This window comes from Zootoca vivipara, chromosome 4 (genome assembly GCF_965207765.1).
Source record: "Zootoca vivipara chromosome 4, rZooViv2.hap1.1, whole genome shotgun sequence".
Lineage (NCBI taxonomy): Eukaryota > Metazoa > Chordata > Lepidosauria > Squamata > Lacertidae > Zootoca > Zootoca vivipara.
Window position 1 is genome coordinate 68,234,137 of NC_142587.1, and position 27,654 is coordinate 68,261,790.

At 47.0% G+C, this 27,654-nt stretch overlaps 1 protein-coding gene across 1 annotated transcript in view; it reads left to right on the forward strand.

Moving 5' to 3' along the window:
- Positions 1–27,654, forward strand: part of CD47 (CD47 molecule) — a 636,578-nt gene that overhangs the window by 430,907 nt on the left and 178,017 nt on the right. The gene's annotated exons all lie outside the window — the stretch shown is intronic.

The window sequence follows — 27,654 nt, forward strand, 5'->3', positions numbered from 1 at the left end:
TTCTCCCTATAAAAGTAGCCAGCCTCTCTGTGCCAGTGTGTGCCTCAGCCAGAGTGTGTGTTGTGTTGTTGCAGACAGAGTGGCTTCAGGACTCTAGTAAATCAGTAACTAAGACTGTGCGTCTGTGAAGAGTCTGATAGCTGCTATGAGCACTCTGTGTATGCTCTTTAACCATGCTGTTTATGAGCAACTTTATTTTCTCAAGTAAAAGTTTTATTCTGTTTATGAAGAAGACTCTGCGTTGATTAATTTACCGCTGCGTGATAGAGATATCACCCGGGACTAGAAGGACCTTGGTCTGACCCAGCAAGCTCTTGCTATGTTCTCATAGAATCATAGACTAAGGCAGAAGGGACTATGAGGGTCATCTAGTCCAACCCCCTGCAGGAATCTTTTCCCAATGTGGGGCTCAAACTCATGACCCTAATATTAAGTGCCCCACTCTACCCACTAAGCTTAATGTTCTTATAGTGAAAGGTAGAGCTGAGGAGAGACTTCAGGTTGAGACCTTTGATCCTCAACTAGCAGAGTGGATTAGGCACACTCGTGTGTCTGTTACCCTGGCCTGGAACAAGGGCAGCTTCCAACAGAAAAATGAAATAAAATAATCTATTAAACATTAAAAGCCTCCCTAAACAGGGCTGCCTTCAGATGTCTTCTAAAAATCTGGTAGCTGTTTTTCTCTTTGAGATCTGATGGGAGGGCATTCCACAGGGCGGGCGCCACCACCGAGAAGGCCCTCTGCCTGGTTCCCTGCAACTTGGCTTCTCGCAACGAGGGAACCGCCAGAAGGCCCTCGGTACTGGACCTCAGTGTCCGGGCAGAACGATGGGGACGCTCCTTCAGGTATACTGGACCGAGGCCATTTAGGGCTTTAAAGGTCAGCAACAACCCTTTGAACTGTGCTCGGAAACGTACTGGGAGCCAATGTAGATATTTCAAGACCGGTGTTATGTGGCCCCGCGCCACCGAGACTACCCCTAGAGCCGGGCCTGGCTCCCAGTCACCAGTCTAGCTGCCGCAATCTGGATTAGTTGTAGTTTCTGGGTCACCTTCAAAGGTAGACCCATGTAGAGCGCATTGCAGTAGTCCAAGCGGGAGATTGGGGTTGTGGAGTTCATCAGTGGAAGGGGCTGCAGCAGTGGATAGGGCCCATCAAGGACAGCTTTCAGTTCAGGCTGGGGCTGTTCACTGCCAGCAGCAGATGGACACAAGCTCAAGTTCATTGCTCTTCAGTTGGACTTGGTGGATCCCCTGGACCTATAGAAGATGCTTTTCCTCACTCTGGTCCTCCCCATCATAACTTTCCTTTACTGTTCCTCCCCCCTGAGCATACAGACCTGGTTTTGTTTCTGCCTTGTCTGCTGGGGGTGGTTCAGCTTTCTCTGGCTCCTTATCTATATATAAAGACAGCATGAGTGTAGTAATATTATATGATGCTATGCGATGCTATAAAAGGAACAACTGGCAAGTTTGGCCTTGGAGTTCAAAATGAAGCAGGGCAAAGGCTAATAGAGTTCTGTCAAGAGAACAAGCTGGTCATCACAAACACTCTCTTCCAACAACACAAGAGACGACTCTACACATGGATATCACCAAATGGGCAGCATCGAAATAAGATTGATTATATTCTCTGCAGCCAAAGATGGAGAAGCTCTATACAGTCAGCAAAAACAAGACCTGGAGCTGACTGTAACTCAGATCATCAGCTTCTTATAGCAAAATTCCAGCTTAAACTGAAGAAAGTAGGAAAAACCACTGGGCCAGTAAGATACAATCTGAATCAAATCCCTTATGAATACACAGTGGAAGTGAGGAACAGGTTTAAGGATTTAGATTTGGTGGACAGAGTGCCTGAAGAACTATGGATGGAGGCTCGTAACATTATACAGGAGGCAGCAACGAAAACCATCCCAAGGAAAAGGAAATGCAAGAAAGCAAAATGGCTATCCAACGAGGCCTTACAAATAGCGGAGGAGAGGAGGCAAGCAAAATGCAAGGGAGATAGGGAAAGATACAGGAAACTGAATGCAGATTTCCAAAAAACAGCAAGGAGAGACAAGAGGGTCTTCTTAAATGAGCAATGCAAAGAAATAGAGGAAAACAATAGAATGGGGAAAACCAGAGATCTGTTCAAGAAAATTGGAGATATGAAAGGAACATTTCGTACAAAGATTACCATAATCAAGGCCTAAGTGGTAAGGACCTAACGCAAGCAGAAGACATCAAGAAGAGGTGGCAAGAATACACAGAGGAATTATACCAGAAAGATATGGAGGTCTCATACACCCCAGGTAGTGTGGTTGCTGACCTTGAGCCAGACATCTTGGAGAGTGAAGTCAAATGGGCCTTAGAAAGCACTGCTAATAACAAGGCCAGTGATGATATTCCAGCTGAACTATTTAAAATTTTAAAAGATGATGCTGTTAAGGTGCTACACCCAATATGCCAGCAAGTTTGGAAAACTCAGCAATGGCCAGAGGATTGGAGAAGATCAGTCTACATCCCAATTCCAAAGAAGGGCAGTGCCAAAGAATGCTCCAACTACCGCACAATTGCGCTCATTTCACACGCTAGCAAGGTTATGCTTAAAATTCTACAAGGCAGGCTTAGGCAGTATGTGGATCGAGAACTCCCAGAAGTGCAAGCTGGATTTCGAAAGGGCAGAGGAACCAGAGACCAAATAGCAAACATGCGCTGGATTATGGAGAAAGCTAGAGAGTTCCAGAAAAACGTCTACTTCTGCTTCATTGACTATGCAAAAGCCTTTGACTGTGTCGACCACAGCAAACTATGGCAAGTTCTTAAAGAAATGGGAGTGCCTGATCGCCTCATCTGTCTCCTGAGAAATCTCTATGTGGGACAAGAAGCTACAGTTAGAACTGGATATGGAACAACTGATTGGTTCAAAATTGGGAAAGGAGTACGACAAGGTTGTATATTGTCTCCCTGCTTATTTAACTTATATGCAGAATTCATCATGCGAAAGGCTGGACTAGATGAATCCCAAGCCGGAATTAAGATTGCCGGAAGAAATATCAACAACCTCAGATATGCAGATGACACAACCTTGATGGCAGAAAGCAAGGAGGAATTAAAGAACCTTTTAATGAGGGTGAAAGAGGAGAGCGCAAAATATGGTCTGAAGCTCAACATCAAAAAAACCAAGATCATGGCCACTAGTCCCATCACCTCCTGGCAAATAGAAGGGGAAGAAATGGAGGCAGTGAGAGATTTTACTTTCTTGGGCTCCTTGATCACTGCAGATGGTGACAGCAGTCATGAAATTAAAAGACGCCTGCTTCTTGGGAGAAAAGCAATGACAAACCTAGACAGCATCTTAAAAAGCAGAGACATCACCTTGCCGACAAAGGTCCGTATAGTTAAAGCTATGGTTTTCCCAGTAGTGATGTATGGAAGTGAGAGCTGGACCATAAAGAAGGCTGATCGCCGAAGAATTGATGCTTTTGAATTATGGTGCTGGAGGAGACTCTTGAGAGTCCCATGGACTGCTAGAAGATCAAACCTATCCATTCTTAAGGAAATCAGCCCTGAGTGCTCCCTGGAAGGACAGATCGTGAAGCTGAGGCTCCAATACTTTGGCCACCTCATGAGAAGAGAAGAATCCTTGGAAAAGACCCTGATGTTGGGAAAGATTGAGGGCACTAGGAGAAGGGGACGACAGAGGACAAGATGGTTGGACAGTGTTCTCGAAGCTACGAACATGAGTTTGACCAAACTGCGGGAGGCAGTGCAAGACAGGAGTGCCTGGCGTGCTATGGTCCATGGGGTCACGAAGAGTCGGACACGACTAACGACTAAACAACAACAATGCTATGCTATGCTATGCTATGCTATGCTATGATCAGCATAGTCCATTACACTCATAAAGTGTAGTGGCGTTTGCGGGCAAGCCGGAAAGAAATCTGGGAGGGGGTGGGCTGTTTGTTAGGAGGAGTTAAGGGGCGTGACTAGGGTTTGATTGACGGTCACTCCCAATATAACGACCTGCACTCCTTTCGCTTTCTCATTCTTGGAAAAAGCTGCGAATTGGCTACTCCTGTTGCGGTTCCTGCTATTTCAAGAGAGCTTTACCTGGTTGTACTTCGCTTTACATTCTTTTCACCTCGATTATTCCTTATTCCATTGCCTTTTACCCTATTTCCCCCTGCATTTTATTCCCCTTCCCCTTCCCCCCCTTTTAAAGTCCCTTCCCTTCCCCATACCTTGTTGGTGATTCCACAGCCTGTTACCGGCTGGGAACCAGTTGTTTGTATTTTTTCTCATTCTATCCCCCCCCCCCCCGGTTATATAGCGTTCGGCCTGGGCTCCTTACCTTGTTGTTTTAATTTTTTCCTTGCCTCTCCTTAACAAGGGCGTGCGCGTTCGGGGGTGCGGGGGTGGCCTCTGTGCCCGGCGGTCCCGGTGTTGGGCCCCAGCTTGGGTTGTCCTCTGCTTAATTGCTGCCCCTGTGCCTCTGCCGTGCCCTCGTTGCGGCCGCTGTTTCAGCGTCCTTGACGCTATTTTTAGTGCTTTTTGCGGGTTGCCTGGGGCCGGCGGGGGGAGGGGGACGCGCACGTGGCTTCCCCTGCGACATGCGGGCCCCCACCCTTGGCCGCGGCCTAGCTCCTCCGGCGCCATCGGCCTTTAGCCTGCCCCCCCCTTTTTGTTTGCCAGGCTCCTGTGTGCGTTTTTGAGGGGGTTTTCGGAGCGCATTGGCGTTCCGCGCCATTTGGGGGCTTAGAAATAAAATTTACCGGCCGCGGCTGCGGCGCGGTTTTTCCCCCGTCGTTTTCTTCGGGTGGGGGGGGGGAGAATTTGTTGCGCCACGTGCGCAGGCCTGCGGCGCTTCCCCTGGCCTTTTTTGATCCGCTGTTCCTTTTCCCCACTTTTTTGCTGTTTGAGCTGCCCGTTGCGCGTTTGGGGACGCTGGGCGCCATTTTGTTGGCGCTGCTGCTTTCGCGCCCTTTTGGTGAGCCTCGGGCCCGCTCAGCTTTCCTTTGGCCTAACTTGTGGGCTTTTGCAGCGAGGCTGCGGCCTCTTCTGGGCACGTGCTGCCACCTTCTGGTGGCTGGTGCACATCGCGCCTCCCACTCCTTGGTTTTGCTTAGAGCGGGCCTTGGGCTCCACCTGGTTGGACAAGAACCTGCCTTTGCAGGCAGGGCCTTTTATTTTATTTTAATTTTATTTTGTTCAATTGATTGTTTGGCCTGCCACAGCGTTTTCCTTTCTTTTAATTTTGCTTCCTCATCCATCATTTATTGCTTTTGTGTGCAGTATTGGCCTGTTAATTGGGGCCAAGCTTAATTCATTTTATCAGTGTGCAGATTAAATTTATTAATTTAAATTTAATTAATTATTGAATTTTGATTTAATTTTAATTTTATTTTAATTTTAATTTTAAATTTCATTTTCTTTTCAATTTATTTTATTTTACTTTTGCTTTACTTATTTTATTTTATTTATTCATTTTAATTTTATTTTTGTATTTTTATTTTCATTGATTTAATTGTTCTGTCTGGCCTGCCATTGCTACTGGTTCTGAAATTCATTGCTGTGCTTTGTCTGTTCAGTAGCTTATCTTCCTAGGATGGCGGATGAGCGTGCAACTCCTCAAATGGCAGCCCCGGCAAAAGACAAGAGGCTTACCAAACCATCCCAGGCCGCACGTTCCAAGCCGGCGGCCTCCGTTCGTGTTAGGGCGGTCAGGTCGAGTCTGGCGGCTGACCCCCAAGCCTTGGCCCAATTTGATGCTGACCTGGACGCCCTTATACAGCGATCTGCCACCGCAGCTCCATCTACTTCCGCCAGTTTGCAGCAACCAGTGCTTCAACCTCCCGCTGTTGGGGGGCCTCCTGCGACACAGGCACCCATTGGGTTGGCTCTTTCGGAGTCGTCCTCACCGCCTCTTTCGTCTAGCGAAAATGAGGATGTGATCCCGCCTTCGGGAGTCACGTTCCCCGCCCCCGTTTTGGCTCCTCCCGCTGCTTCGCTTTCTGTGCGGGGGAAGGGGAAGCAGCCCCTCAAGCCCTGGAAAAAGGGGCCCAAAGGGTTGGGCGCAAAAGGCCCGGCTCCGGGTCCTCGGGCGGGTGAGGGTGCTACTGGGGGCGCTGTCTCACCTGTCCTCTTTTCGCAGCATGCACCTGTCGCATTGCGACAAGACCAGCGTACATCTTCTTCTGCCGATGACCCCCTTCCGGTGCCTCCCAGAGTCTCGCTCGGCGGGAAATGGCGTAAGAAGCGTCGTTCGACGAAACACGCCAAACGTCGCAAGGACGACTCAACAACTACTTCTTCTACAGGTTCGTCAAGTTCTGATGACTCCGAGGCTTCTCTGGGCTTGTACTGGGGTCTTTCGGAGAATTCCGGCCTCCCGAAATGGGCGTGGCTTCGCAGGGCTAATTCCCATCGCGCCCAATGCGGAGCAGTGCAGGAGTGCCTTAATGGCCAACTCTTGCCCGAAACCACAATCTCTACTAACAGTGCCAGGGACATTATTCCTGGCAGTCATTTGTCCTCCAAACTGCGCTCTCGCATTTTGGATGGCAAGTTTGTCGATATTTTTGACCTGGTGCCTCGCGAAGACGAAGTTCCCGCTTCCGGGAAGACTTCTTCTTCTTCGAAGAAGAGGGACAGACCTAGAAGGGTGGAGCGCAACTTCGAACACTGGCTCGACGGCTTCCAGGTCTTCGCAGGGGTAGTGATGGCCGCTTATCCAAGGAGATCCCTCCATCTTATGGTCTACATGTCCATTGTTAGATCAGCTTTTACCATGGCTGGCGAAGCGGCGGCCATTGCTTATGACGAACATTTTCGTCGGAGGGCGGCAAAGATCTTTTCCGCACGGTGGGACCGCAAGGATTTGGATGTGTGGACCACCTACGTAGCCCCTTCCATTGTCAAAAAGATTCCCGATCAAGAAAAGCCCAAGGTCCCCGCATTTAAACAGGCCAACAGGCGGCGTTGCTGGGACTTCAATAAGGGTTTGTGTCAACGCCAACCCTGCGGCTATGCCCATCAATGTGATAACTGTGGGGGAAATCACCCCGCGGCCTCCTGTTTTAGCGGCCGGCGGCCCTTTCGCGGGGGCAGGGGGGGCTTCAGAAAGTCGCGGGGAGCCTCTTCGGCCCTTCAAGCCCTCCCCGCTCCCCCCTCAGCTGCCTCCACTTCAAAATAGCCAGCTCTTCTCTTTAGCGCAGTCCCCCATTCACGTCCCAGCCCTGATTTCTTGGCTCCAATTTTATCCCGATAAGAAAGCGGCGGCCTATCTTCGCGAGGGTTTTTCTTCTGGTTTTCATATTCCAGTAGCCTCGTCCCCCGTGGCCCGGAATCCTCGGAACCAGAAGTCCGTGAGGGAGTTGAGCAGTGTGGTCAGGAGAAAAATCGAAAAAGAGATTGCGCTGCAACGCATCGCTGGCCCTTTTGAGGCCCCTCCTTTCCACAACCTGCACCTCTCTCCCCTCGGAATCGTACCGAAGAAGGCCCCCGGCGAATACCGCCTCATTCACAATTTGTCGCATCCAATTGACACTTCTGTGAATGATGTGATCCCCCCCGAGTTATGCTCGGTTAAATATGCATCATTAGATCACGCCATAAAGTTGATCCGTAGATTTGGACGAGGGGCCCTGCTAGCCAAATGCGACATTGAGTCTGCATTCAGGCTATTGCCAATCCATCCCCAGGATTTTTGGTTGTTAGGCTTTCAATTTGAAGGCGCCTTCTATTTCGACAAGGCCATGCCAATGGGCTGCTCAGTAGCCTGTGCAGCTTTCGAGGCCTTCAGCACCTTTTTGGAGTGGGCCCTTCGTTTTAAAACGGGGCTTCTGGGGGTGACCCATTATCTGGATGATTTTTTGATCTGTTCCGCGCATGATTCGGGCGACTGTGTCGCCATGATGCAGGCTTTCGCCGAGCTCACTACTGAGCTTGGTGTCCCCTTGGCTGCAGATAAAACTGAGGGCCCGACCACGCAGCTTACGTACCTCGGTATCCTTTTGGATACCGTGTCTCAGACTTCCAGCCTGCCCCCAGCAAAACTTGCTAAGTTAAGGGAGGTCATACACGAGATGCTGTTGCCCAAAAAGGTGACCCTGAGGCAGCTGCAATCGCTGCTGGGTCATCTCAACTTTGCCTGTAAAGTGGTGGCGCCTGGGCGCCCTTTCTGTGCTAGGCTGAACAGGCGTACCGTTGGCCTGCGTTCACCGCATCATCATTTGCGGTTGACGCAGGATGAAAAGGCAGACCTCCTGATGTGGCTGGAATTTCTGGATAGTTTTAATGGTGTGTCATTGTGGCAGGACGTTTTGAACCTCCACAATGATTTCCAAGTTAATTCAGATGCAGCTGGGTCCCTCGGCTTCGGCCTCTTTTGGAATGGGCGCTGGTGTGCGCAACGATGGCCTTTGTCCTGGCAAAATTCTGCAGTTACGCGCGATCTAACATTCCTTGAGTTTTTCCCCATAGCAGTGGCTGTCCATCTTTGGGTGAATGACTTCAAGGACCACAGGGTGTGTTTCTGGTCAGACAACTTGGCCGTCGTGAACGTTTTGGCAAAACAATCCTCCAAATCTCCTAGGGTATCCGCCCTGCTGCAGGCTTTTGTCTTGCAATGTCTATGATTTAACATAATTTTTTCAGCCCGTTTCGTGCCGGGGGTTTCTAACGACATTGCTGACGCCCTGTCCCGTTTTCAGATGGAGCGGTTCAGGTCGCTGGTTCCGGACGCCTTGCCACAGCCGGAGTTTTTCCCGGATCGTCTTTGGAACCTTGGCAGCTGCTAGTTTTGCAGGGAGTAGCAGCTTCAGTTTCCCCCTCCACTTTGCGGGCTTATCAGAAGGCGTGGACTGACTTTTTAAATTATCGTCAGCAGTCCATAGCAGTCGAAATTTCCGCGCGGCCTTCTTCGTCCCAGGTGCTGCAGTATTTGGCGCACCTTTTTCAATTGGGTAGAGCAGCTAGAACCATTAAGTTGCAATCTGCTGCTATTTCATTTTTTGGTAAACTGTTTTTTAATAAGGACCCTTGCGCTAAATTTATGGTTCGCAAAGCCATGGAAGGGTGGGGTAGACTACATCCCCCCCGTCCTCCAACTAGACAGCCCATTACATTTGACCTCCTTTGCTCTATGCGCACTAAGTTGAGGTCCGTCTGTTGGTCTAAATACGAGGCCCGCCTTTTTTCGGCCGCATTTTCAGTGGCGTTCTTTGGCGCACTGAGAATAGGCGAAATAGTGAGAGAAGCGATACGCCCTGGTGCCTTTAGAGGTTTGCTTTTACAGGATGTCCGGCTTTCACCCTCGGAATTGCTGCTCTCTATTGGGAGTTCTAAAACAGATCAGCTGGGCAGGGGCTCAGTCATGCGTTTGCCCGCTACGGGCCAGAAGGGCCCCTGCCCAGTTAAGGATGTCTCCAAATACCTGGCCGATAGGCCCCCCGGAGATGGCCCTTTGTTCAAACACATGGACAACACTCCCTTGACAAGGCAGCAATTCACGAGAGTCATGAGGAAAGTGATAGCGGCGTGCGGTTGCTCTGCCGCTGATTACGCTCCTCATTCTTTCCGTATTGGAGCGGCCACCACGGCCGCCCACTGGGGTTTGTCGGTTGGCAGGATAAAAGATTTGGGTCGGTGGAAGTCCAACGCTTACAAGTCCTATGGGCGAAAACGTCGCTAATGTGCTTGCTTGTCTGTTCTCCCCAGGCCCTGAGGAAGTGCGCATTTGGATGGTCAGGCATTCCATCATCTACTGGGCTGGCGAGCACGCCGCCAATTCCGCCCTGGGGCTTCAACTCTCCACCCCACGTTCGCCTAACTTGGATGGGCAAGAGAGGGATGCGATGGGAGGAACTCCTCCCATTGCTTCGGCGCAAGGTCCTGGTTCTTGGGTTTCCTAATGCCTTAGTTATACAGTTGGGTGAAAATGATCTCCCGGATATGGACACTCTTTCGTTGCGTGTGGCAATTCAATCTGATTTGACACGTCTGAAGACATTGATGCCGGGTGTCACCATAATCTGGTCTCAGCTGCTTCAACGCATTGAGTGGACGGGCAGCCTTCGCCCGGCTGCCACGGAAAAGGCTAGGAAACGTGTCAATAATGCAATTTCCAAATTGGTTCTAGAGTCAGGTGGGGTTGTAATACCGCATCCGGAAATTACGTTTAAGGCCACTTCCCTCTTTCGTCCCGATGGAGTTCATTTGTCCCCGGTTGGGAATGACGCCTGGTTGAGGGATGTTTCCGAGGGTTTAAGAAGATGGCTAGGAAATTGAGTGTTGGCGGCAAGCCGAGGCGGCTTGATTGGCCGTTAGGCTTTTGTTAAATTGGTATGGGAGGGGCATGGCTTAAAATGCCTACCCCTCCTTGATTGCTCCTTATAGAAGTATTCCGTTAAAGGAATCCTGGGGCTCAGGGACTCTAGTCCATCATCCTGCCATAGGCAGGATTGGTGTGTCCAATACAGAGCCGAGCCTTGGGGAACACTCCTAGGGGGAAGGAGAGTACTGGGAAACCGTACCTCCAATCCCTTGGGGTGTTTACTTGACTTACCAACCCTAGGTAAGTCGGAGCTGGTCCTGACCCAATGGTCAGATGGAATTGGTCCTGCCCAACGGGGCAGATGGTATGGTCCTGACCCAATGGTCAGATGGAAATGGTCCTGTCCCTTAGAGTGGACAGAAGGATTAACCAAAGCCTAAGCCAACACTCAAAATTAATTTGTATTTTAAATAAAGTTGTGGCCCAAAATTAATTGCCCAAAAACCAAACAAAAATTAATGTGTCCGTGTGAGTTATTGGGATTTCTTGGGGCTTTGACATGCAAAAAAATAAACATAGAGCTACAGCCTGAAATATATCAGCTCTCTCAAGTGTCTTCAGTACAATGTACTGGAGGGAATGTATCAAGTCAGCAAATCTCTGTTTCTGTGAAGAGAAAATAGTAATAGACTTACTTGGTGGCTTTTTAGGAGCCATTGAACTGGTTTCCTATTTTATTCTCCACCTGTGGGACTATAAAGTAGACAGTGAAGTCAATGCCTTATTTAAAAGCAGAGTCACAATGGGCAATTCATAGGCAGTGTTGCCATGGGGACCCTCTCCCAGTTAATGTCATTGTTAGAGTGAGTTACCGTAACAATGCACTTTGCTGCATTTCTTATCCCTCTTATCTCTACAATCCCACTATAGGAGGCTGCAGGGATCTTTTAAAGTGTTGTGTGGTTCTCAATAACACAATACATTGCCTAGTCTTTAAGCTGTCTTGTTTTTGCTGCACAAAGACTAATAAGGCAACTCTGAAGATGTTATTGTAATGCTAATTCCTTCATACTTGACCATGATTGTTTAAAGCAATTAAGCAATCACTGTTTCACTGCTTGTGCTATTAGAAAAGAAAGTGGTACAGTGGTACTTTGGTTGTTGAACTTAATCCGTTCTGGGAGTCCGTTCGACTCCTGGAACAATTTGAAAACCAAGGCATGGCTTTTGATTGCTGCAGGAGCTTCCTGTCCTCAATTGGAATCCGCAGAAGCCGCGTTGGACGTTTGGCTTCCAAAAAACGTTCGCAAACCGGAACACTTCCCGGTTTTTGGTTTTTGGGAGCCAATTTGTTTGGGAACCAAGCTGTTCGACAACCAAGTTAGCGTCCTTCACACTCACAACCAAGCGATGTTCCTCTGGCCTCATGAGGAGCCTCTTCAGTCGGGCTGGTGAGTGTGGGCGTCGTCCCCTAGGCCAGGTGGTAAGAGCCTTACAGGAGCGGCATCCACGCCTCACAGCCAAGCGATGTTCCTTGCCCAGCCCACGCCATGCCCAGCCCACGCCAGCACCAGAGCCGGAACCGATGGAGATCGGAGGAGCGCGCGCGCGGGCTTTTCAAACCCCGGCGGCGCCAAGACGCAAGGAGGGAAGAGGCGGGAATTGCTTTCTCTGCAACTCCTCCCAGCATCGCGTCAGAGACTGCCCACATCGCAGGGAGTGGCAAGGAAAGACGGGAACGGTTGTGCCCTCCCCCACTGACGCAGCACCACAGCAGGGAAATGAGACAGCCTGGCTGCAGGAGACAAGGGGCAGCAGCCAGGCACAGTTAGCACAAACCGGCCCCAACCCGCCCACCCGCACAGCGAGGAGCAGCGCCAGCCCACACCCCCCAGAGCAGAGGTGGTTCTAGAAGTGACGCTAACGCTCCCAAATGGCTATCCCCTGACGGTCCTCGCGTTAATCGACAGTGGTGCCTCGGCCAACTTCTTCTCGAGAAACTTTGCAGAAGCGCACCAGATCCAACTTCTGCAGCTGGATTTTCCCCTGCACGTCTCCACCATAGACGGCAGGGAGTTGCTGGGAGGGGCCATCACCCACCAGACCCCCCCCCCCATGAGAATGACGGTGGGAAGGCACTCAGAGACACTGGCATTCAACGTCACCACCATCTCAGACCCCCCCATCGTCTTGGGCATGAGCTGGCTGGCGCGCCATGACCCCTCCATCAGTTGGCACCAGAGATGCATCACGTTTGGATCGGACTTTTGTCTGGAACATTGCATGCAGCGCCAACCAGGGGAGGGGCCTCCCATAGCCACGGTGGCCACCATGCACGTCAAGGGGGGTGAGGCGATACCCAAACCGTACTGGGACCTGCAGGAGGTCTTCAGCGAAGCGGAGTCCGACCACCTACCCCCCCACAGGTCCTTTGACTGTCAGATCAACCTGGTGCCGGGGGCCACGCTACCCCCAGCCAAGCTGTACGCCATGTCAGATCAGGAACTGGAGGATCTGCGTGCGTTCATAGACAAGAACCTCAGGCGGGGGTTCATCAGAGAAAGCAAGGCAGCAGGGGGCAGCCCGGTCTTCTGGGTGGACAAGAAAGACACGCCACAGCGCCGTCTGGTGGTGGATTTTAGATGGCTCAATAGCATGACAGAACCGGTGGCTTTCCCAATGCCCAGAGTGGATGATCTGCTGACAGCGGCACGCAGGGGCAAGATCTTCACCAAGCTCGACCTGAGGGGGGCGTACAACTTGATCAGGATCAGGGAAGGCGATGAGTGGAAGACCACGATGTTCACGCCGCTGGGCTCTTTTGAATATCTGGTGATGCCCTTCGGTTTGCAAGGGGGCTCAGCATGCTTCCAGGCCTTCATGCACCACGTCCTGGGGTCCCTCCTCTTCAAGAACTGCTTGGTCTTCCTAGATGACATCCTTATCTACTCCAATGACCCGGAACAGCACGTGAAGGATGTCAGGGAGGTGTTGCAGCGCCTGAAGGAGAACCACCTGTATGTGAAGCTGGATAAGTGCAAGTTTCACACCAAGGAGGTGGACTTCCTGGGCTACAAGCTGTCAGACAAGGGGCTAGCGATGGACAGGGACAAGGTGCAGGCCATCCTGGACTGGCACAGCCCCAGGACGCGCAAAGATGCCCAACGCCTACTAGGCTTCGCCAACTTCTACAGGAAGTTCATCAAGAACTTCTCTCGCGTTACGGCCCCCATCACGGACTGCCTGAGAGGCAAGCAGAAGTTCAGGTGGACACCAGAGGTGCAAGCAGCATTCGAGAGCCTCAAGAGGGTGTTCGCCTCAGACCAGAACTTATTCCACGTGGTGCAGGATGCGCCCCTACGCGTTGAGACAGATGCTTCAGACAGAGCTGTGGGAGCCATTTTGCTGCAACTGGATGCCAACAGAGAGTGGAGACCCTGTGCCTTCTTCTCCAGAAAGCTGACCCAGCCAGAGCGCAACTACACAGTGTTTGATTAGGAACTTCTCGCAATCCATTCTGCGTTCCAGCACTGGAGGCACTTCCTAGTGGGCGCCAAGCACCCCATTCAGGTGTGCACGGACCACAAGAACCTGGAGTTCTGGAGAACGGCCAGGGTGCTCAACCAGCGGCAGATACGGTGGGCAGAGTTCTTCTCGCACTTCAACTTCTCCATTCACTACATACCGGGGGAGCAGAATGTCAGGGCGGATGCCCTCTCCCGCAAGCCAGAGTACATGGAGGAGGAGTTGCCACCAGCACCCCGACACGTGTTTCCCCCGTCGGCATGGTCCTGCGGAGCAGCAGTGGTGAGCGAGGCAGAACTCACAGCACTGACGGCAGCAGATGAGTTCGCCACCCGCATCTTCAGAGAGCTGCGAGGGGGGAGGGAGCAGGCAAAAGACTTTGCAGAACGCAGGGGGCTGCTTTTCTACAAGGGTGCACTGTACCTGCCCACCACCCAGCTCAGAGGTAAGGTCCTCAAGCAGATGCACGACAACCCAACGGCGGGTCATTTTGGAAGGGACAAAACCACTCACTTAGTCATGAGACACTTCTGGTGGCCAGGGGTGCGGGAGGATGTTTGGGACTATGTAAAGGGCTGTGACACCTGTCAGCGAGCAAAGGTGGTCAGAGCAGCACCAGCAGGATTGCTGGAGCCATTAGCCACACCGCACAGGCCGTGGGTGTCCATGGACTTCATCACAGACCTGCCTTCTTCCAGGGGCAAGACCGCAGTGTTGGTGGTGGTGGACCTCATGTCCAAAATGTGCCATTTTATACCGTGTGCCAGGGCAGTCTCGGCAGAAGAGACGGCCAAACTGTTTGTTGACCACGTCTTCAGACTACATGGATTACCTTTAAGGGTTATTTTGGATCGAGGCCGCCAATTTGTTTCCAGGTTCTGGCGGCGGCTCATGAACCTCCTGCAGGTGAAGGTCAGCTTGTCGACGGCTAGACACCCGCAGACCAATGGACAGGCGGAGAGGGTCAACGCCATTCTGCAGCAGTACCTGAGATGCTACGTCAGCCAGAGACAAACGGACTGGGTGGATCGCCTGCCACTGGCAGAATTTGCCTACAATAATGCAGTGCACGTCTCCACAGGGGTGTCGCCCTTTAAGGCCAACTATGGGCGCGACCTCAGATCTTTCCCAGAGAGGGAGGGGGAGGAGGAGGAGGAGGGCCCACAGGCAGAGGATTGGGCAGAGGAACTGGAGACGGTGCACCAGCAGCTCAGAGAACACTTGGAGAGGGCCAAGGAAGCGTACAAGAAGGGGGCTGATCGCCACAGGCGACCGGGGGAGGTCATCAGGGTGGGGGACAAGGTTTGGTTGTCCTCGGAGGGCCTTCCCACCAGAGGGAGGTGCAAGAAGCTGGCACCCAGAAGGTTGGGCCCCTTTACGGTCACGCAACAAGTAAACCCGGTGGCATTCAGGTTGGCACTGCCAGAGGACATGAGGGTGCACCCAGTGTTTCATAGATCGCTGCTGTCTCCGTACAGGGAAAGTAGCAGGTTCCGGGGCAGCGAACAGCCCCCCGAGGGAGGGGGGAGAGAGGAGGCAGGGAGCCACTCAATGAAGCAACGGCCATTCTCGATTCACGAAGGGGGGTGGGGGGCCTGGAGTACCTCATGGCATGGGAGGAAGCCCCGCCATCCCAAAATGAATGGGTCCCAGCCACCCAGATACAGGAGGAATTCTTAGTGGAAGAATTCCACGCCCTCTTCCCACACAGGCCCAAGCCCTGGCACATGGAACGGGAGGGGGAGGAGGAGGAAGCACAGGAGGGGGAAAGCAGTTCGCCATGGAGATGGGAAGCAGAGTTTGAGGACACGGAGGAGGAGATATGGGCATCTCCGAGGTCCATCCAGTCAGGAGAAGAGGTGGACTGGCAGCAGATTTTCACCCCCACCAGCTCTGAGGCCACAGACTTTTTGGGCTTTCCGTCTTCCCAGGAGGAAGGAGGGGGCCAACGGGACTGGGGGGAGGTGTTCACACCAACCGGCTCGGACAGCACGGAGTTTTTAGGCTTTCAGTCACCACCGACACCCGTGCAGCCTCTCGGGAGGGGAGAAGGGGGGCTTGGGAGGGGGTGGATGTGAGGGACAAGGGGTATCGTGAAGCCCCTCCCCTCCTGAGTTCCAGCCCAGCCCCGAGCGAGGCTGAAAAGAGGGAAAGCTCCAGCTCAAGTGGGGAAACAGGAAGTGGTGTCCAAGGCTCTGGCAGGGTAGAAGAGCCATCGTCCCAGGTGGGACAGGAAGGGGGAAGGAAGGGGGGCAGACCCGTCCCCCCAACTCCGGAATTGCGCAGAAAGCGTCGGGGGAAGAGGATGGGTCTCCCCAAGTTGTTATGCTGGTGCAAGACGCGCCAAAAGCCACTTGGAGGTTCTGATTCAAGCTGAGCAGATGTGTCTTTGTAAATAGCACTGCCATTAGCACTGTAAATACTCAGCACCAATAAAAGATAAAATGCAGAGCTGTGTAGAGTCGTTACTCTGAAGTAGCCCACTCCGGCCACCGTGACAGCTGGACAAGGTTAAAAAAAATGCCAAGATAAAATGCCCACATCCTCATGACTCCAAATGATTTTCTGTATGGTGACGAAGTTATGCTGGGCTGAGGCAGGGGCATAGGAAGATAGGGGCTGTAGGGGTGGGCCGCCCTGAGCTGTGGGTTCCAAGGGGCACCATCGCGGGCACCCGACCCGACCCCAAAATGTGCACCCCGCCTCCAGAACCCGGGGAACCTCCCCAGGAGGCGTGCCATGGCCCTGGAACGCACGTCCCACCCCTCCGGGAGGTGCAACCCTCACCTGGAATGCGTGACCCACCCCTCTGGCAGGTGCACCCCGCCCCCAGAACGGGTGCCAGCCCCACCCCCGGTGCCGGAGCATGAATCTCCGCCACTGGGCTGAGGCCACTTCTTTTCCTGTAGGGCTGCTGGCTACCTCATGTTTACAATATTGAGTGGAACTAAGAACAATACCATTACACAAATATTACGCTGAACTTTTGCTAACCTTCACAAATTCTCCATCTGTTCTGATGAATATGAACCCTGAATTTTCCAGAGGGTCCTTTTATTTAATCACACCATTAAACAGTGGTTCTTTAAATTAAGGCTGTCTCTCCCTGGGGGAGAGAATATAATAATCATGGGAGATTTGAACGGGGTGGTGTCAATAGAAATGGACAGAACACAAAGAGATAGAGCAATTAGTTTAGGAAGACTTCATCTTTAGTTCTTTCAATTAGTTGAGAATTTTGATTTACATGACACCTGGAGAATGAAAAACCCTAGTGTGAAAGACATTACACATTACTCAGATGCACAAAAATCAGACGGGAGGATTGACGCTATTTGGATATCAAGGAAATTAATGTTAAATTTAGAAAAAGCTGAGATATTGAATAAATCAATCTCTGATCATAACCCAGTGACAATACAAATAAAATTTAAGAACAATACCAAGGGGAAGTGGAGAATGAATGATGAGATATGGAGAGAAGAACAAAGGGTAATCAGAGCAAAAGAGATACTCAATGAGTTTTTTGAAGTTAATGAAAGTCAGGGAACGGATAAGAAAGCAATATGGGAAACGAGTAAGGCGTATATGAGAGGGTTCGGAATACCAGAAATGGGCAGGATAAGAAGGGGGGGGGAAGAAAAATATTATGGAAATAAACGAACAAATAAGAGAAAAAGAGAATTAGTTAAGTTTCCAAAAAACGACGAAATTTTACAACAACAACAACAACAACAACAACAACAATCTTTATTATGGTCCATAGACCCAACAATTCGTTACCAAGCGATACACAGCTAGGACACCCCGCCCTCAAACCACTCAGACATCTTACTCAAATTCGGAGTAGGAAACATTAGTTCTTGTGACCACCGATAAAAACTTTGCCACTGCTAGTGTTCCCATTTGTGGACCAAATTAGAGCTGATAATACAGGACAAACGTCTCCTTTTTCTTATAAAAGCTCTATATAACGGAACCAAACTGCAGGTCCGATGCGGTCAGTGGGGACAGCTATCAAACAATATTGAAATGAGTAGGGGGGTTCGACAGGGTTGTGTCCTGGCCCCAACATTGTTTTGCTTATTCTTAAATGATCTAGAAGAGTGCCTAATGGACGCAGATGGTCACCTTCCAAAAATAGGTATGAGAAGGACCCCATTGCTGCTTTATGCGGATGATGCGGCCATAATTTCACGCACCAGACCGGGCTTGAAACACCTGTTGATGAAATTTTCTGATTATTGTCTTTGAAAGAAGCTTCTCCCGGTTAAACTGGTCGTTGGATGGCCATGAACTTGAACAGATTAAATATTTCAGCTATTTGGGACTTACATTCCACCATACAAGATCATGGAAGTACCACTGGCAAACCTCCCTTCAAAAGGCGGAGATTACAAAACTAGCCATACTCCGATTCTTCTATACAAAGGGCGGCAAGTACGTACCAGCAGCTCTAAAAGTATTCAATGCAAAAACTGTCCCCCAAATCCTGTACGCAGCAAACGTCTGGCAGAATGGGAACCTGCCTAAGCTAGATGGCTTCCAAGCACAATTTATTCGATCCTTGCTTCAAGTGCCCAATTGTGTTCGAAATTCCATACTCCTGCTAGAAACGGGTGAATGCCCAATTTCAACAAAGGCATGGTGGGCTGCACTAAAACATTGGCTCAAGATTGCAGTATTTGAACATGGGGAGGGACTGTATAAATACTTGAACAATGAGGAATACATCAGCCAATGGCAGAAAACCATGGCGAGAAAAGCCACTGCTTTAGGCCTGTCACCCACCCAACTCTATTGCCTGGGATATGAAGGTGCCTTAAAGACCTTAAAGCAAAGACTTTGGGACAATTCACACAGTGATCTACGACATCAATCACTTGCGATCTGCAGTCCATTGGCAGTAGGAGTACAATATGGGCATGTCTTTAAGCCAGCAGCCTATATTCAAAACCTGACAGTGTCAAACTACCGAAATTTTACAGCATCGAAAGAGGGACAAGACAAGGCTGCCCCTTGTCACCTCTGCTGTTTATTTTGATACTCAAGACACTTCTAATAGCATTAAGAAAAGACAAAGAAATAAGAGGAATAAATTTGGGACCAACATGCTACAAAGTCAAAGCATTCGCTGATGACTTAATTATAATTACAGAAACACCAAAAGAAAGTATTTCAAAAGCACTAATTAAAATGAAAGAATTTGATAGAGTTTCCGGATTTAAATTAAACAAAGATAAATCCAAAATGTTGACAAAAAATATGAGCGAAAAGGATAAGGAGGATTTAGGCAAGACAATAGGAATAAAAATAGGAAAAAAGGTTAATTATTTGGGAATATGATGAACATAAATACGAATTTATTTAAAGATAACTATATTTAAAAATGGAAAGAAATTAAGGGGAGTTTGGAAAAATGAAATAAATTAAAATTGTCAATATGGGGGAATGTTTCAATGATTAAAATGATGGCGCTACCAAAATTAATATTTCTTTTTCAAAATATTCCAATAATTATAGGAATGAGTTATTTTAAAGATTGGCAAAAAGACCTAGCCGACTTCATCTGGCAGGGGAAAAAAGCCAGAATGAAAATGGAAATTTTGATAAGACCAAAAGAAACCGGAGGATTTGCACTCCCAGACTTGAGAAGGTATTACGAGGCAGCTTGTTGGAGCTGGCTTAAGGAATGGATACTCCTGAAAAACACCGAAATCTTAAGTTTAGAGGGTTGGGATAAAATATTCGGGTGGCATGGCTACCTGATGTACGGGAAAGTCCAAATGCACAAAGGGTTCAAAAACCATCTGTTAAGGAAAGCCTTGCTTGAGGTCTGGGAAAGAACTAAAGAGAAAATTATAGACAGAACACCCGGATGGGTTGTGGAGTGGCAGACAAAAATGATGGACTATGCTGAACTTGCTAGATTGACATGCAAGATTCGTGACCAGGGGGAGACAAGGTTTCAAAAGGACTGGAGTAAATATGTGGACTATATGGAGAAAAACTGTAGATCGTTAAAAACTCTCTCAGGATTAAAATAAACCTTACGAATTGACCAATAGGACAAAAAAGGAACTGCAAAAAAAGGGAATTAATAAGAAACCCGCATGAAGGGAGGGGGGGAAGTCATAGCTCGGCGGAGCAAGGTAAAAGATGTGAATATAAGATTTTGTATAAAAGATTGGTTTTGTTAATTTGTTGAATTTGGAAAATGGAATAAAATGTATTTAAAAAAAATAAAGTACAGAGTTGTACCAATGGCACTATGGAACAATCTATTCTGTAAATAAGCCTCAGTCATCATAGATTCCGCCCAATAAGCCATTGAAAGACCTGCATCCTCCAGCATGGAGTACATCATATATTGCAAAAATCTTTCCTTTCTCTCAGCTATACCATTCTCTTCTGGGCTAAAAGCATTGGCTTTCCTATGCCCTATGTCCTTCTTTTGAAGCCAATTCTGGAATGCCCCAGTCATAAATTTGCCTCCACGATCAGATTGCAGTTTTCTGATTTTAAGATCAAATTGCCTTTCAACCAAAGCAACCCCAACCTTTAAACTTAGTGAAAACTTCCCCTTTATGCTTCATGGGGTAAACCCAGCCAAAGCGTGTTGCATCGTCAACAATCGTGAGAGCAAAACGTGAATTACCCCTACTCTCAGGGAAAGGTCCTGACACGTCTGCATGGACTAACTGAAACGGCATGTCAGACACTCTATCACTTTTAGGATATGATCCTCTATGGCTTTTAACTTTCTTGCATACATTGCAGTCTAGATACTTTTCACAACTCTGCAACTTACATCCATCAGTCAAATCAGGCATTTAAAACACATTTTCCCAATGAGCATGCCCCACACTGCGGTGCCATAGATGAATGCAATTTTTATGCATAGGTTCATTTTTAAACATAGATTGAGCATTGCTAGCCACTGCAGAATGTTCAGAACAGTCTCTAAGCAGAAACAAACCATTCTCTTTTTTTTTTTGTTAAAAAAAACTTTATTTCAAATTTCAAAATATACAACAAAAGAGATAAACTTAAATGAGGTAAAATCAATCATATGCATAAATACAATCCCCTTTACCCACCCTTTCCCTCCCCCTCCCCTCTGTACTTCCCACCGCGCTTTTTCGACTTCCTTTCCCACTCTTGTGTTCACCCGTGCATTTACTTCCAATATAATTCCACTTTACTATTAAGATTTCTAATTAATTGTTTTTGTTTTTGTTCCCTTCATATCCCCTAGTCTACACATATTAACATATCTTCTTTCGAACAATGTTTCCTCATATACTCATCATAACTTTCCCACTCTTTTCTTAATTTCTGCTTCGACTGATTCCTTACAGCTGTTGTCAGTCTTGCCATCAGTAGATACTCGCTCAATTTATTAATCCATTCTTCTACTGATGGTATCCTAGCAGATTTCCAATTTGCTGCTATTAGCATTCTTGCTGCTGTACTTGCATATAGGAAAACTTTTATATTTTCTTTGGGGATTTCCTCGTTTAACAAACCTAATAAATACATTTCTGGTTTTTTTGATATTGATCGTTTCATCATTTTTTTCATTTCTTCATGTATAATATTCCAAAATTTTGCTATCTCACATTTCTACCATATGTGAATAAAAGTTCCCGGTTCTTTACTGCATCTCCAGCACAAATTGGATTTGATTTTATAAATCTTCGCTAGTTTCAAATACCATCTATAGTAAATTTTCAAAAAAAATTCTTTTAAATTGTTAGCAGCTGTAAATTTGATGTCCTGACCCCACAGCTTGTCCCATTGTTCGATAGTGATTGTATGGCCAAGATCTTTTGACCATTTTATCATTGCCTCTTTCGTACTCTCTTCCATAAGATCCCAATTTAAAAGTAAGCTGTATGTTTTAGATAATACTTTCTTTTTGTTTTGGATAACCTCTAATTCAAATTTAGTACTTTCTTTTGCAAATCCTAATTTTTTATCTTTTTGGAAAACACTAATTAACTGTATGTATTGCCAATTGCTGATTCCTAACTTTTTTAATTCTTCATATTCCTTCAGTTTGTAATTACCTTGTTCTTCTTTTATTAGGTCTCTATACCTAGGCCAATTCTTTTCATTATATAATCTTTTAATGGCATATGCCTCAATTGGTGAGATCCACCAAGGCGTCAGCGGTTCCACAAATCTCTTATACCTCCTCCACACTTTATACAATGCCCCTCTTAATATGTGATTTAAAAACTCTTTATTTACTTTCTCTTTTTCATAATTTAGATACGCGTGCCAGCCGAATCTGCAATTGTAGCTTTCCAGATCTAAAATTCTATTTTCACCCAATTTAATCCAATCTTTTATCCAAATTAGACATTCTGCCTCATAATATAATTTCAAATTTGGCAGTGAAAACCCTCCCCTATCCCTTCTTTCTGTTAATAACTTATATTTTATCCGTGGTCTTTTTCCTTGCCATATAAAATTCGTGATGTCCTTTCGCCAGACTTCGAAGCATTCTTCCTCTATAATAATGGGGATTGTTTGGAATAAATACAGCATTCTTGGCAGAATGTTCATTTTAATTATTGAGACCCTCCCTAATATTGATAATTGCAATTTCTCCCACTTTTGTAAATCCCTTCTAATTTCACTCCACACTTTCTCATAATTATTTTTATACAAATTTATATTTTTCATCGTTATATTTATACCTAAGTATTTGGCTTTATTCACAATTTTTAACCCAATTTTTGTTTCTAATTCCTTTTGCTCTTTTTCTTGCATATTTTTCACTAATAACTTTGTTTTTTCTTTGTTTAATTTGAACCCTGATACTTCCCCAAATTCGTTGATTATTTCCAATGCCTTGCTTATACTTGTCTCAGGGTCTTCCATCGTTATTATAATATCATCTGCGAAGGCTCTCGTTTTAAAAATTTCCTTTCCCACCTTTATGCCTTTAATTCCTTCCTCTTCTCTTATTTTATTCAGTAATATCTCAAGTATAAATATAAACAACAGCGGAGATAGCGGGCAACCCTGCCTCGTACCCCTCTCAACTTGAAACCAATCTGTCCTATCTCCGTTGATTACTATATTGGCCCTTTGTCTCTCATATATGGCATTTATCGCTCTGCAGAAATCCGCCCCCATGCTGGCCTTCTCTAAAGCTTTGTTTAAAAAACATCTGGAAATACTATCAAAAGCCTTTTCAGCGTCCACTAGCATAAAACCTGCTTTTTTACCTGGCTGGAGATCTAAATATTCAATCAAATCTATAATTAATCTCATATTTGTTTTAATATATCTATCTGGCAAAAATCCCGCTTGGTCTTCGTTTAAGATATCCTTCAACACACCTTTTAACCTATTGGCCAGAATGCCTGCATAAATTTTATAATCGTTATTCAAAAGGGAGATGGGCCTATAATTTTGTACTAGCTCTCTATCCGTATCTTGTTTATGAATTAATGAAATTGTTGCTTCTTGCCAGGAGTCTGGTATTTTGCCATCTTTCATTATTTCATTCATCAATCGTTTTAATGGTATAGCCAATGATTCCTCTAATTTTTTATAATGAATTGCTGCCAAGCCATCCGGCCCGGGTGCTTTGCCAATCTTTATCTTATTAATTGCTTGCTGCACCTCCATCATTGTGATTGTGTCGTTTAGTATTTTAATGTGGCTCTCTCTTACCCTGGGGATGTTTTTCCCCTTGAGATAACTCTCAACATCCTTTTCCGTCTCCACTCCTTTTATATATAAGTTCTTAAAATATCTAAGGAATTCTTCTTTTATATCCTCTTCTGTCTCTAATACTTTCCCTTGATGTTTTATTTTATTGACATACCTCTCTTTCTGTCTCTTTTTGATTTGCCATGCCAAAATTCTTCCTGTTTTATTTCCCCATTCAAATGCTTTTTGCTTCATCCATTTTAATTTGTTTTCCAATTCTTCAGCTAATAATGTGGATAATTGTGCTTGAAGCAATTTGGTTTTCTGGCTTAATAGCTTATCTTTTGGTGATTTTATTAACAATTTTTCATTTTCTTCTATTTCTTTTTGTATTTTCTTTAATTTAGCTTCTCTTAGTTTTCTCTGGGTTGCATTCTGCTGTATATAGAAACCTCTTATGTATGCTTTGCCCGCATCCCAGACTGTTCTAATATCTATCCCATCTCTCATATTTAAGTCAAAGAATTCTTTCATTACTTTTTGTGCTTCTTTAATTATTTTAATTATGAGAAAATAATTAAAGAAACAAACCATTCTCTGGAACAGCTGTGACTCTCCGTCTCTCTTGTGTGATCAAAGTGAACACCAAAACTGGCTTCCATCAAACAGGACACTGACATCAAGTTACTCCTCAGTACAGCACACACAGTACATTGTCCAGGTTGGAGCGTAAACAGGCAACATAGACAGAACCCCCAACTGTACCTGACTGCACTGTGTTGAACCCTTAGAAACAAAAAACTCTTCTGAATTCACAATGTGCTGAGAGCTCCCTGAGTCAACCACCCAGGTGTTCTGTCTCTCATCAGCACACTGCACCACGGCTGTCACAAGCTGAGCTGACTGCTTGGTCTTGCCGAACTTTTTCTTCTTCTGCTGCTGCTGTCGCTGACCCTGGAATCTGGTCACCTCCGGACACTTTGCCTTTAGATGCTGTGTTGACCAGTAGCAACGACGAACAGCATAGGCAGATTCCTCACCAGGCACTGCACACTGACGCTGTTGTGGCTACGTCTCCCCCGGAATGTTGTCTGCATTCCTTGCAAGTCAACTGCTTGCTGAAGCTTCCGAAGCCAACAACGTTTCCTCCTGCTTCTGCGCTTCTTCAAGCAAACGCCCGGTCACGAAGTCAAGAGTCAAATCCTGCTCACGCATAGCCTCCAGCGTTAACACTAAAGTGTCCCAGCTTTCAGCAAGAGAGTTTTAAATAATGCAGACCTTCTCCTCCTGATCCAGCACACAGTCCCTTTCCTGCAATGCCACAAACTTCATCTGCAAACTGTGCAAATGATATTGCATGGAAACACCAGGCTGCAACTTCGCTCTGTACAGCGACTTTCTGGTGGAGGGTCTGGAATTAGCTGTCTCATGGACGTGGAAGTGTTTCATTGCCAACCACACGGCTCTTGAAGTTTTATGCGCTCATACATACGGCATCTGTAAATCATCCAAGCCAAGTACAATGGTGGCCCTTGCTCTTTGGTCTTGGTCCTGTTCTTCCTCCTTAGGCTTAGCAGGCGGTCTGTGCACTGCCTCCCAGAGATGGTCCCTCTGGAGCACAGCCTGCATCCGCTCTGACCAAAGCAGGTAGTTCATAGAATCATAGAGTTGGAAGAGACCATAAGGGCCATCCAGTCCAACCCCCTGCCAAGCAGGAAATACCATCAAAGCATTCTTGACATATGCCTGTCAAACCTCTGCTTAAAGACCTCCAAAGAAGGAGACTCCACAAACAATCCTTGGTAGCAAATTCCACTGCCGAGCAGCTCTTACTGTCAGGAAGTTCTTCCAAATGTTTAGGTGGAATCTTCTTTCTTGTAGTTTGAATCCATTGCTCTGTGTCCGCTTCTCTGGAGCAGCAGAAAACAACCTTTCTCCCTCCTCTATATGACATCCTTTTATATATTTGAACATGGCTATCATATCACCCCTTAACCTTCTCTTCTCCAGGCTAAACATACCCAGCTCCCTAAGCCGTTCCTCATAAGACATCATTTCCAGGCCTTTGACCATTTTGGTTGCCCTCTTCTGGACACGTTCCAGCTTGTCAGTATCCTTCTTGAACTGTGGTGCCCAGAACTGGACACAGTACTCCAGGTGAGGTCTGACCAGAGCAGAATACAGTGGTACTATTACTTCCCTTGATCTAGATGCTATACTCCTATTGATTCAGCCCAGAATTGCGTTGGCTTTTTTAGCTGCTGCACCACACTGTTGACTCATGTCAAGATTGTGGTATACCAAGACTCCTAGATCCTTTTCACATGTACTGCTCTCAAGCCAGGTGTCACCCATCCTGTATTTATGCCTTTCATTTTTTTTGCCCAAGTGTAGTACTTTACATTTCTCCTTGTTAAAATTCATCTTGTTTGCTTTGACCCAGTTGTCTAATCTGTTAAGGTCATTTTGAAGTGTGATCCTGTCCTCTGGGGTATTAGCCACCCCTGCCAATTTGTTGTCGTCTGCAAACTTGCTCAGGATGCCCTCAAGCCCATCCAAGTCATTGATAAAGATGTTGAATAAGACTGGGCCCAAGACAGAACCCTGTGGCACCCCACTAGTCACTACTCTCCAGGACGAGGAGGAGCCATTGATGAACACCCTTTGGGTTCGGTCAGTCAGCCAGTTACAAATCCACTGAATGGTAGCATTGTCTAGCCTGCATTTTACCAGCTTCTTTACAAGAATATCATGGGGCACCTTGTCAAAGGCCTTGCTGAAATCAAGATAGGCTACATCCACAGTGTTCCCTTCATCTACCAGGCTTGTAATTCTGTCAAAAAATGATATCAGATTAGTCTGACATGACTTATTTTTCAGAAACCCATGCTGACTTTTAGTGATCACAGAGTTTCTTTCTAGGTGCTCACAGACCGTTTGCTTAACGATCTGCTCTAGAATCTTTCCCGGTATTGATGTCAGGCTGACTGGGTGGTAATTGTTTGGGTCCTCTCTTTCCCCCTTTTTGAAAATAGGGACAACATTTGCCCTCCTCCAGTCTGCTGGAACTTCGCCTGTTCTCCAGGAATTTTCAAAGATTATTGCCAGTGGTTCTGAAATCACCTCTGCCAGTTCTTTTAATACTCTTGGATGTAGTTCATCTGGCCCTGGAGACTTGAATACATCTAAACTAGCCAAGTATTCTTGTACTACCTCCTTACTTATTCTGGGCTGTGTTTCCCCTGCTGAATCATCTGCTCCACATTCTTCAGGTCGGGCATTGTTTTCTTTTTTGGAGAAGACTGAGGCAAAGAAGGCATTGAGGAGTTCTGCCTTTTCTCTGTCCCCTGTTCGCATTTCACCATCTTCTCCTTTAAGTGACCCCACTGTTTCCTTGTTCTTCCTTTTGCTACGGACATACCCATAAAAGCCCTTTTTGTTGCTTTTAACCTCTCTGGGGAGCGTGAGCTCATTATGTGCATTAGCTTTTCTGACTTTGGCTCTACATGTGCTGGCTATATGTTTGAATTCCTCTCTTGTGATTTCCCCCTTTTTCCATTTTTTGTACATATCCCTTTTAAATCTTAACTCAATTAAAAGTTCTTTAGATAGTCACCCTGGCTTCTTTAGGCACCTTCCATGTTTCCGTCTCATTCGTATTGCTTGAAGTTGTGATTTTAATATCTCCCTTTTAACAAACTCCCAACCATCATAAACTCCCTTCTCTTTTAGTATTTCTGTCCATGGGATCTCACACAGCGTTTCCCTAAGTTCTCTGAAGTTGGCTTTCTTAAAGTCTAGGATTTGAGTCTTAGTATGCTTGGTTGCTCCTTTCCACTGAACAATAAACTCCAGAAGAGCATGATCACTCCCACCTAATGATCCTTTTTTTAAAGAAGAGTGCCTTCTGAAATCAATTATCATTTCTACTTTCTTTTGGGCATTTAGTACCAAATTATTTCTGGTGCATCACGAAACAAGATGGTCTACTTCCTGCCTATATGCAGATTCATCCTCCTCCTGGATAAGCCCAATAACTGTTGTGTCACCAGCAAATTTCAAGATCTTAACTGATGGATCAGTTGAGGTGCAGTCATTTGTATATGGAGAGAAAAGCAGGACACACCCCTGGGGAGCACCTTGTATTGATGGTATTGTTGCTCGATATGATTTTTCCCCAGCCTCACCTGCTGCCTGCT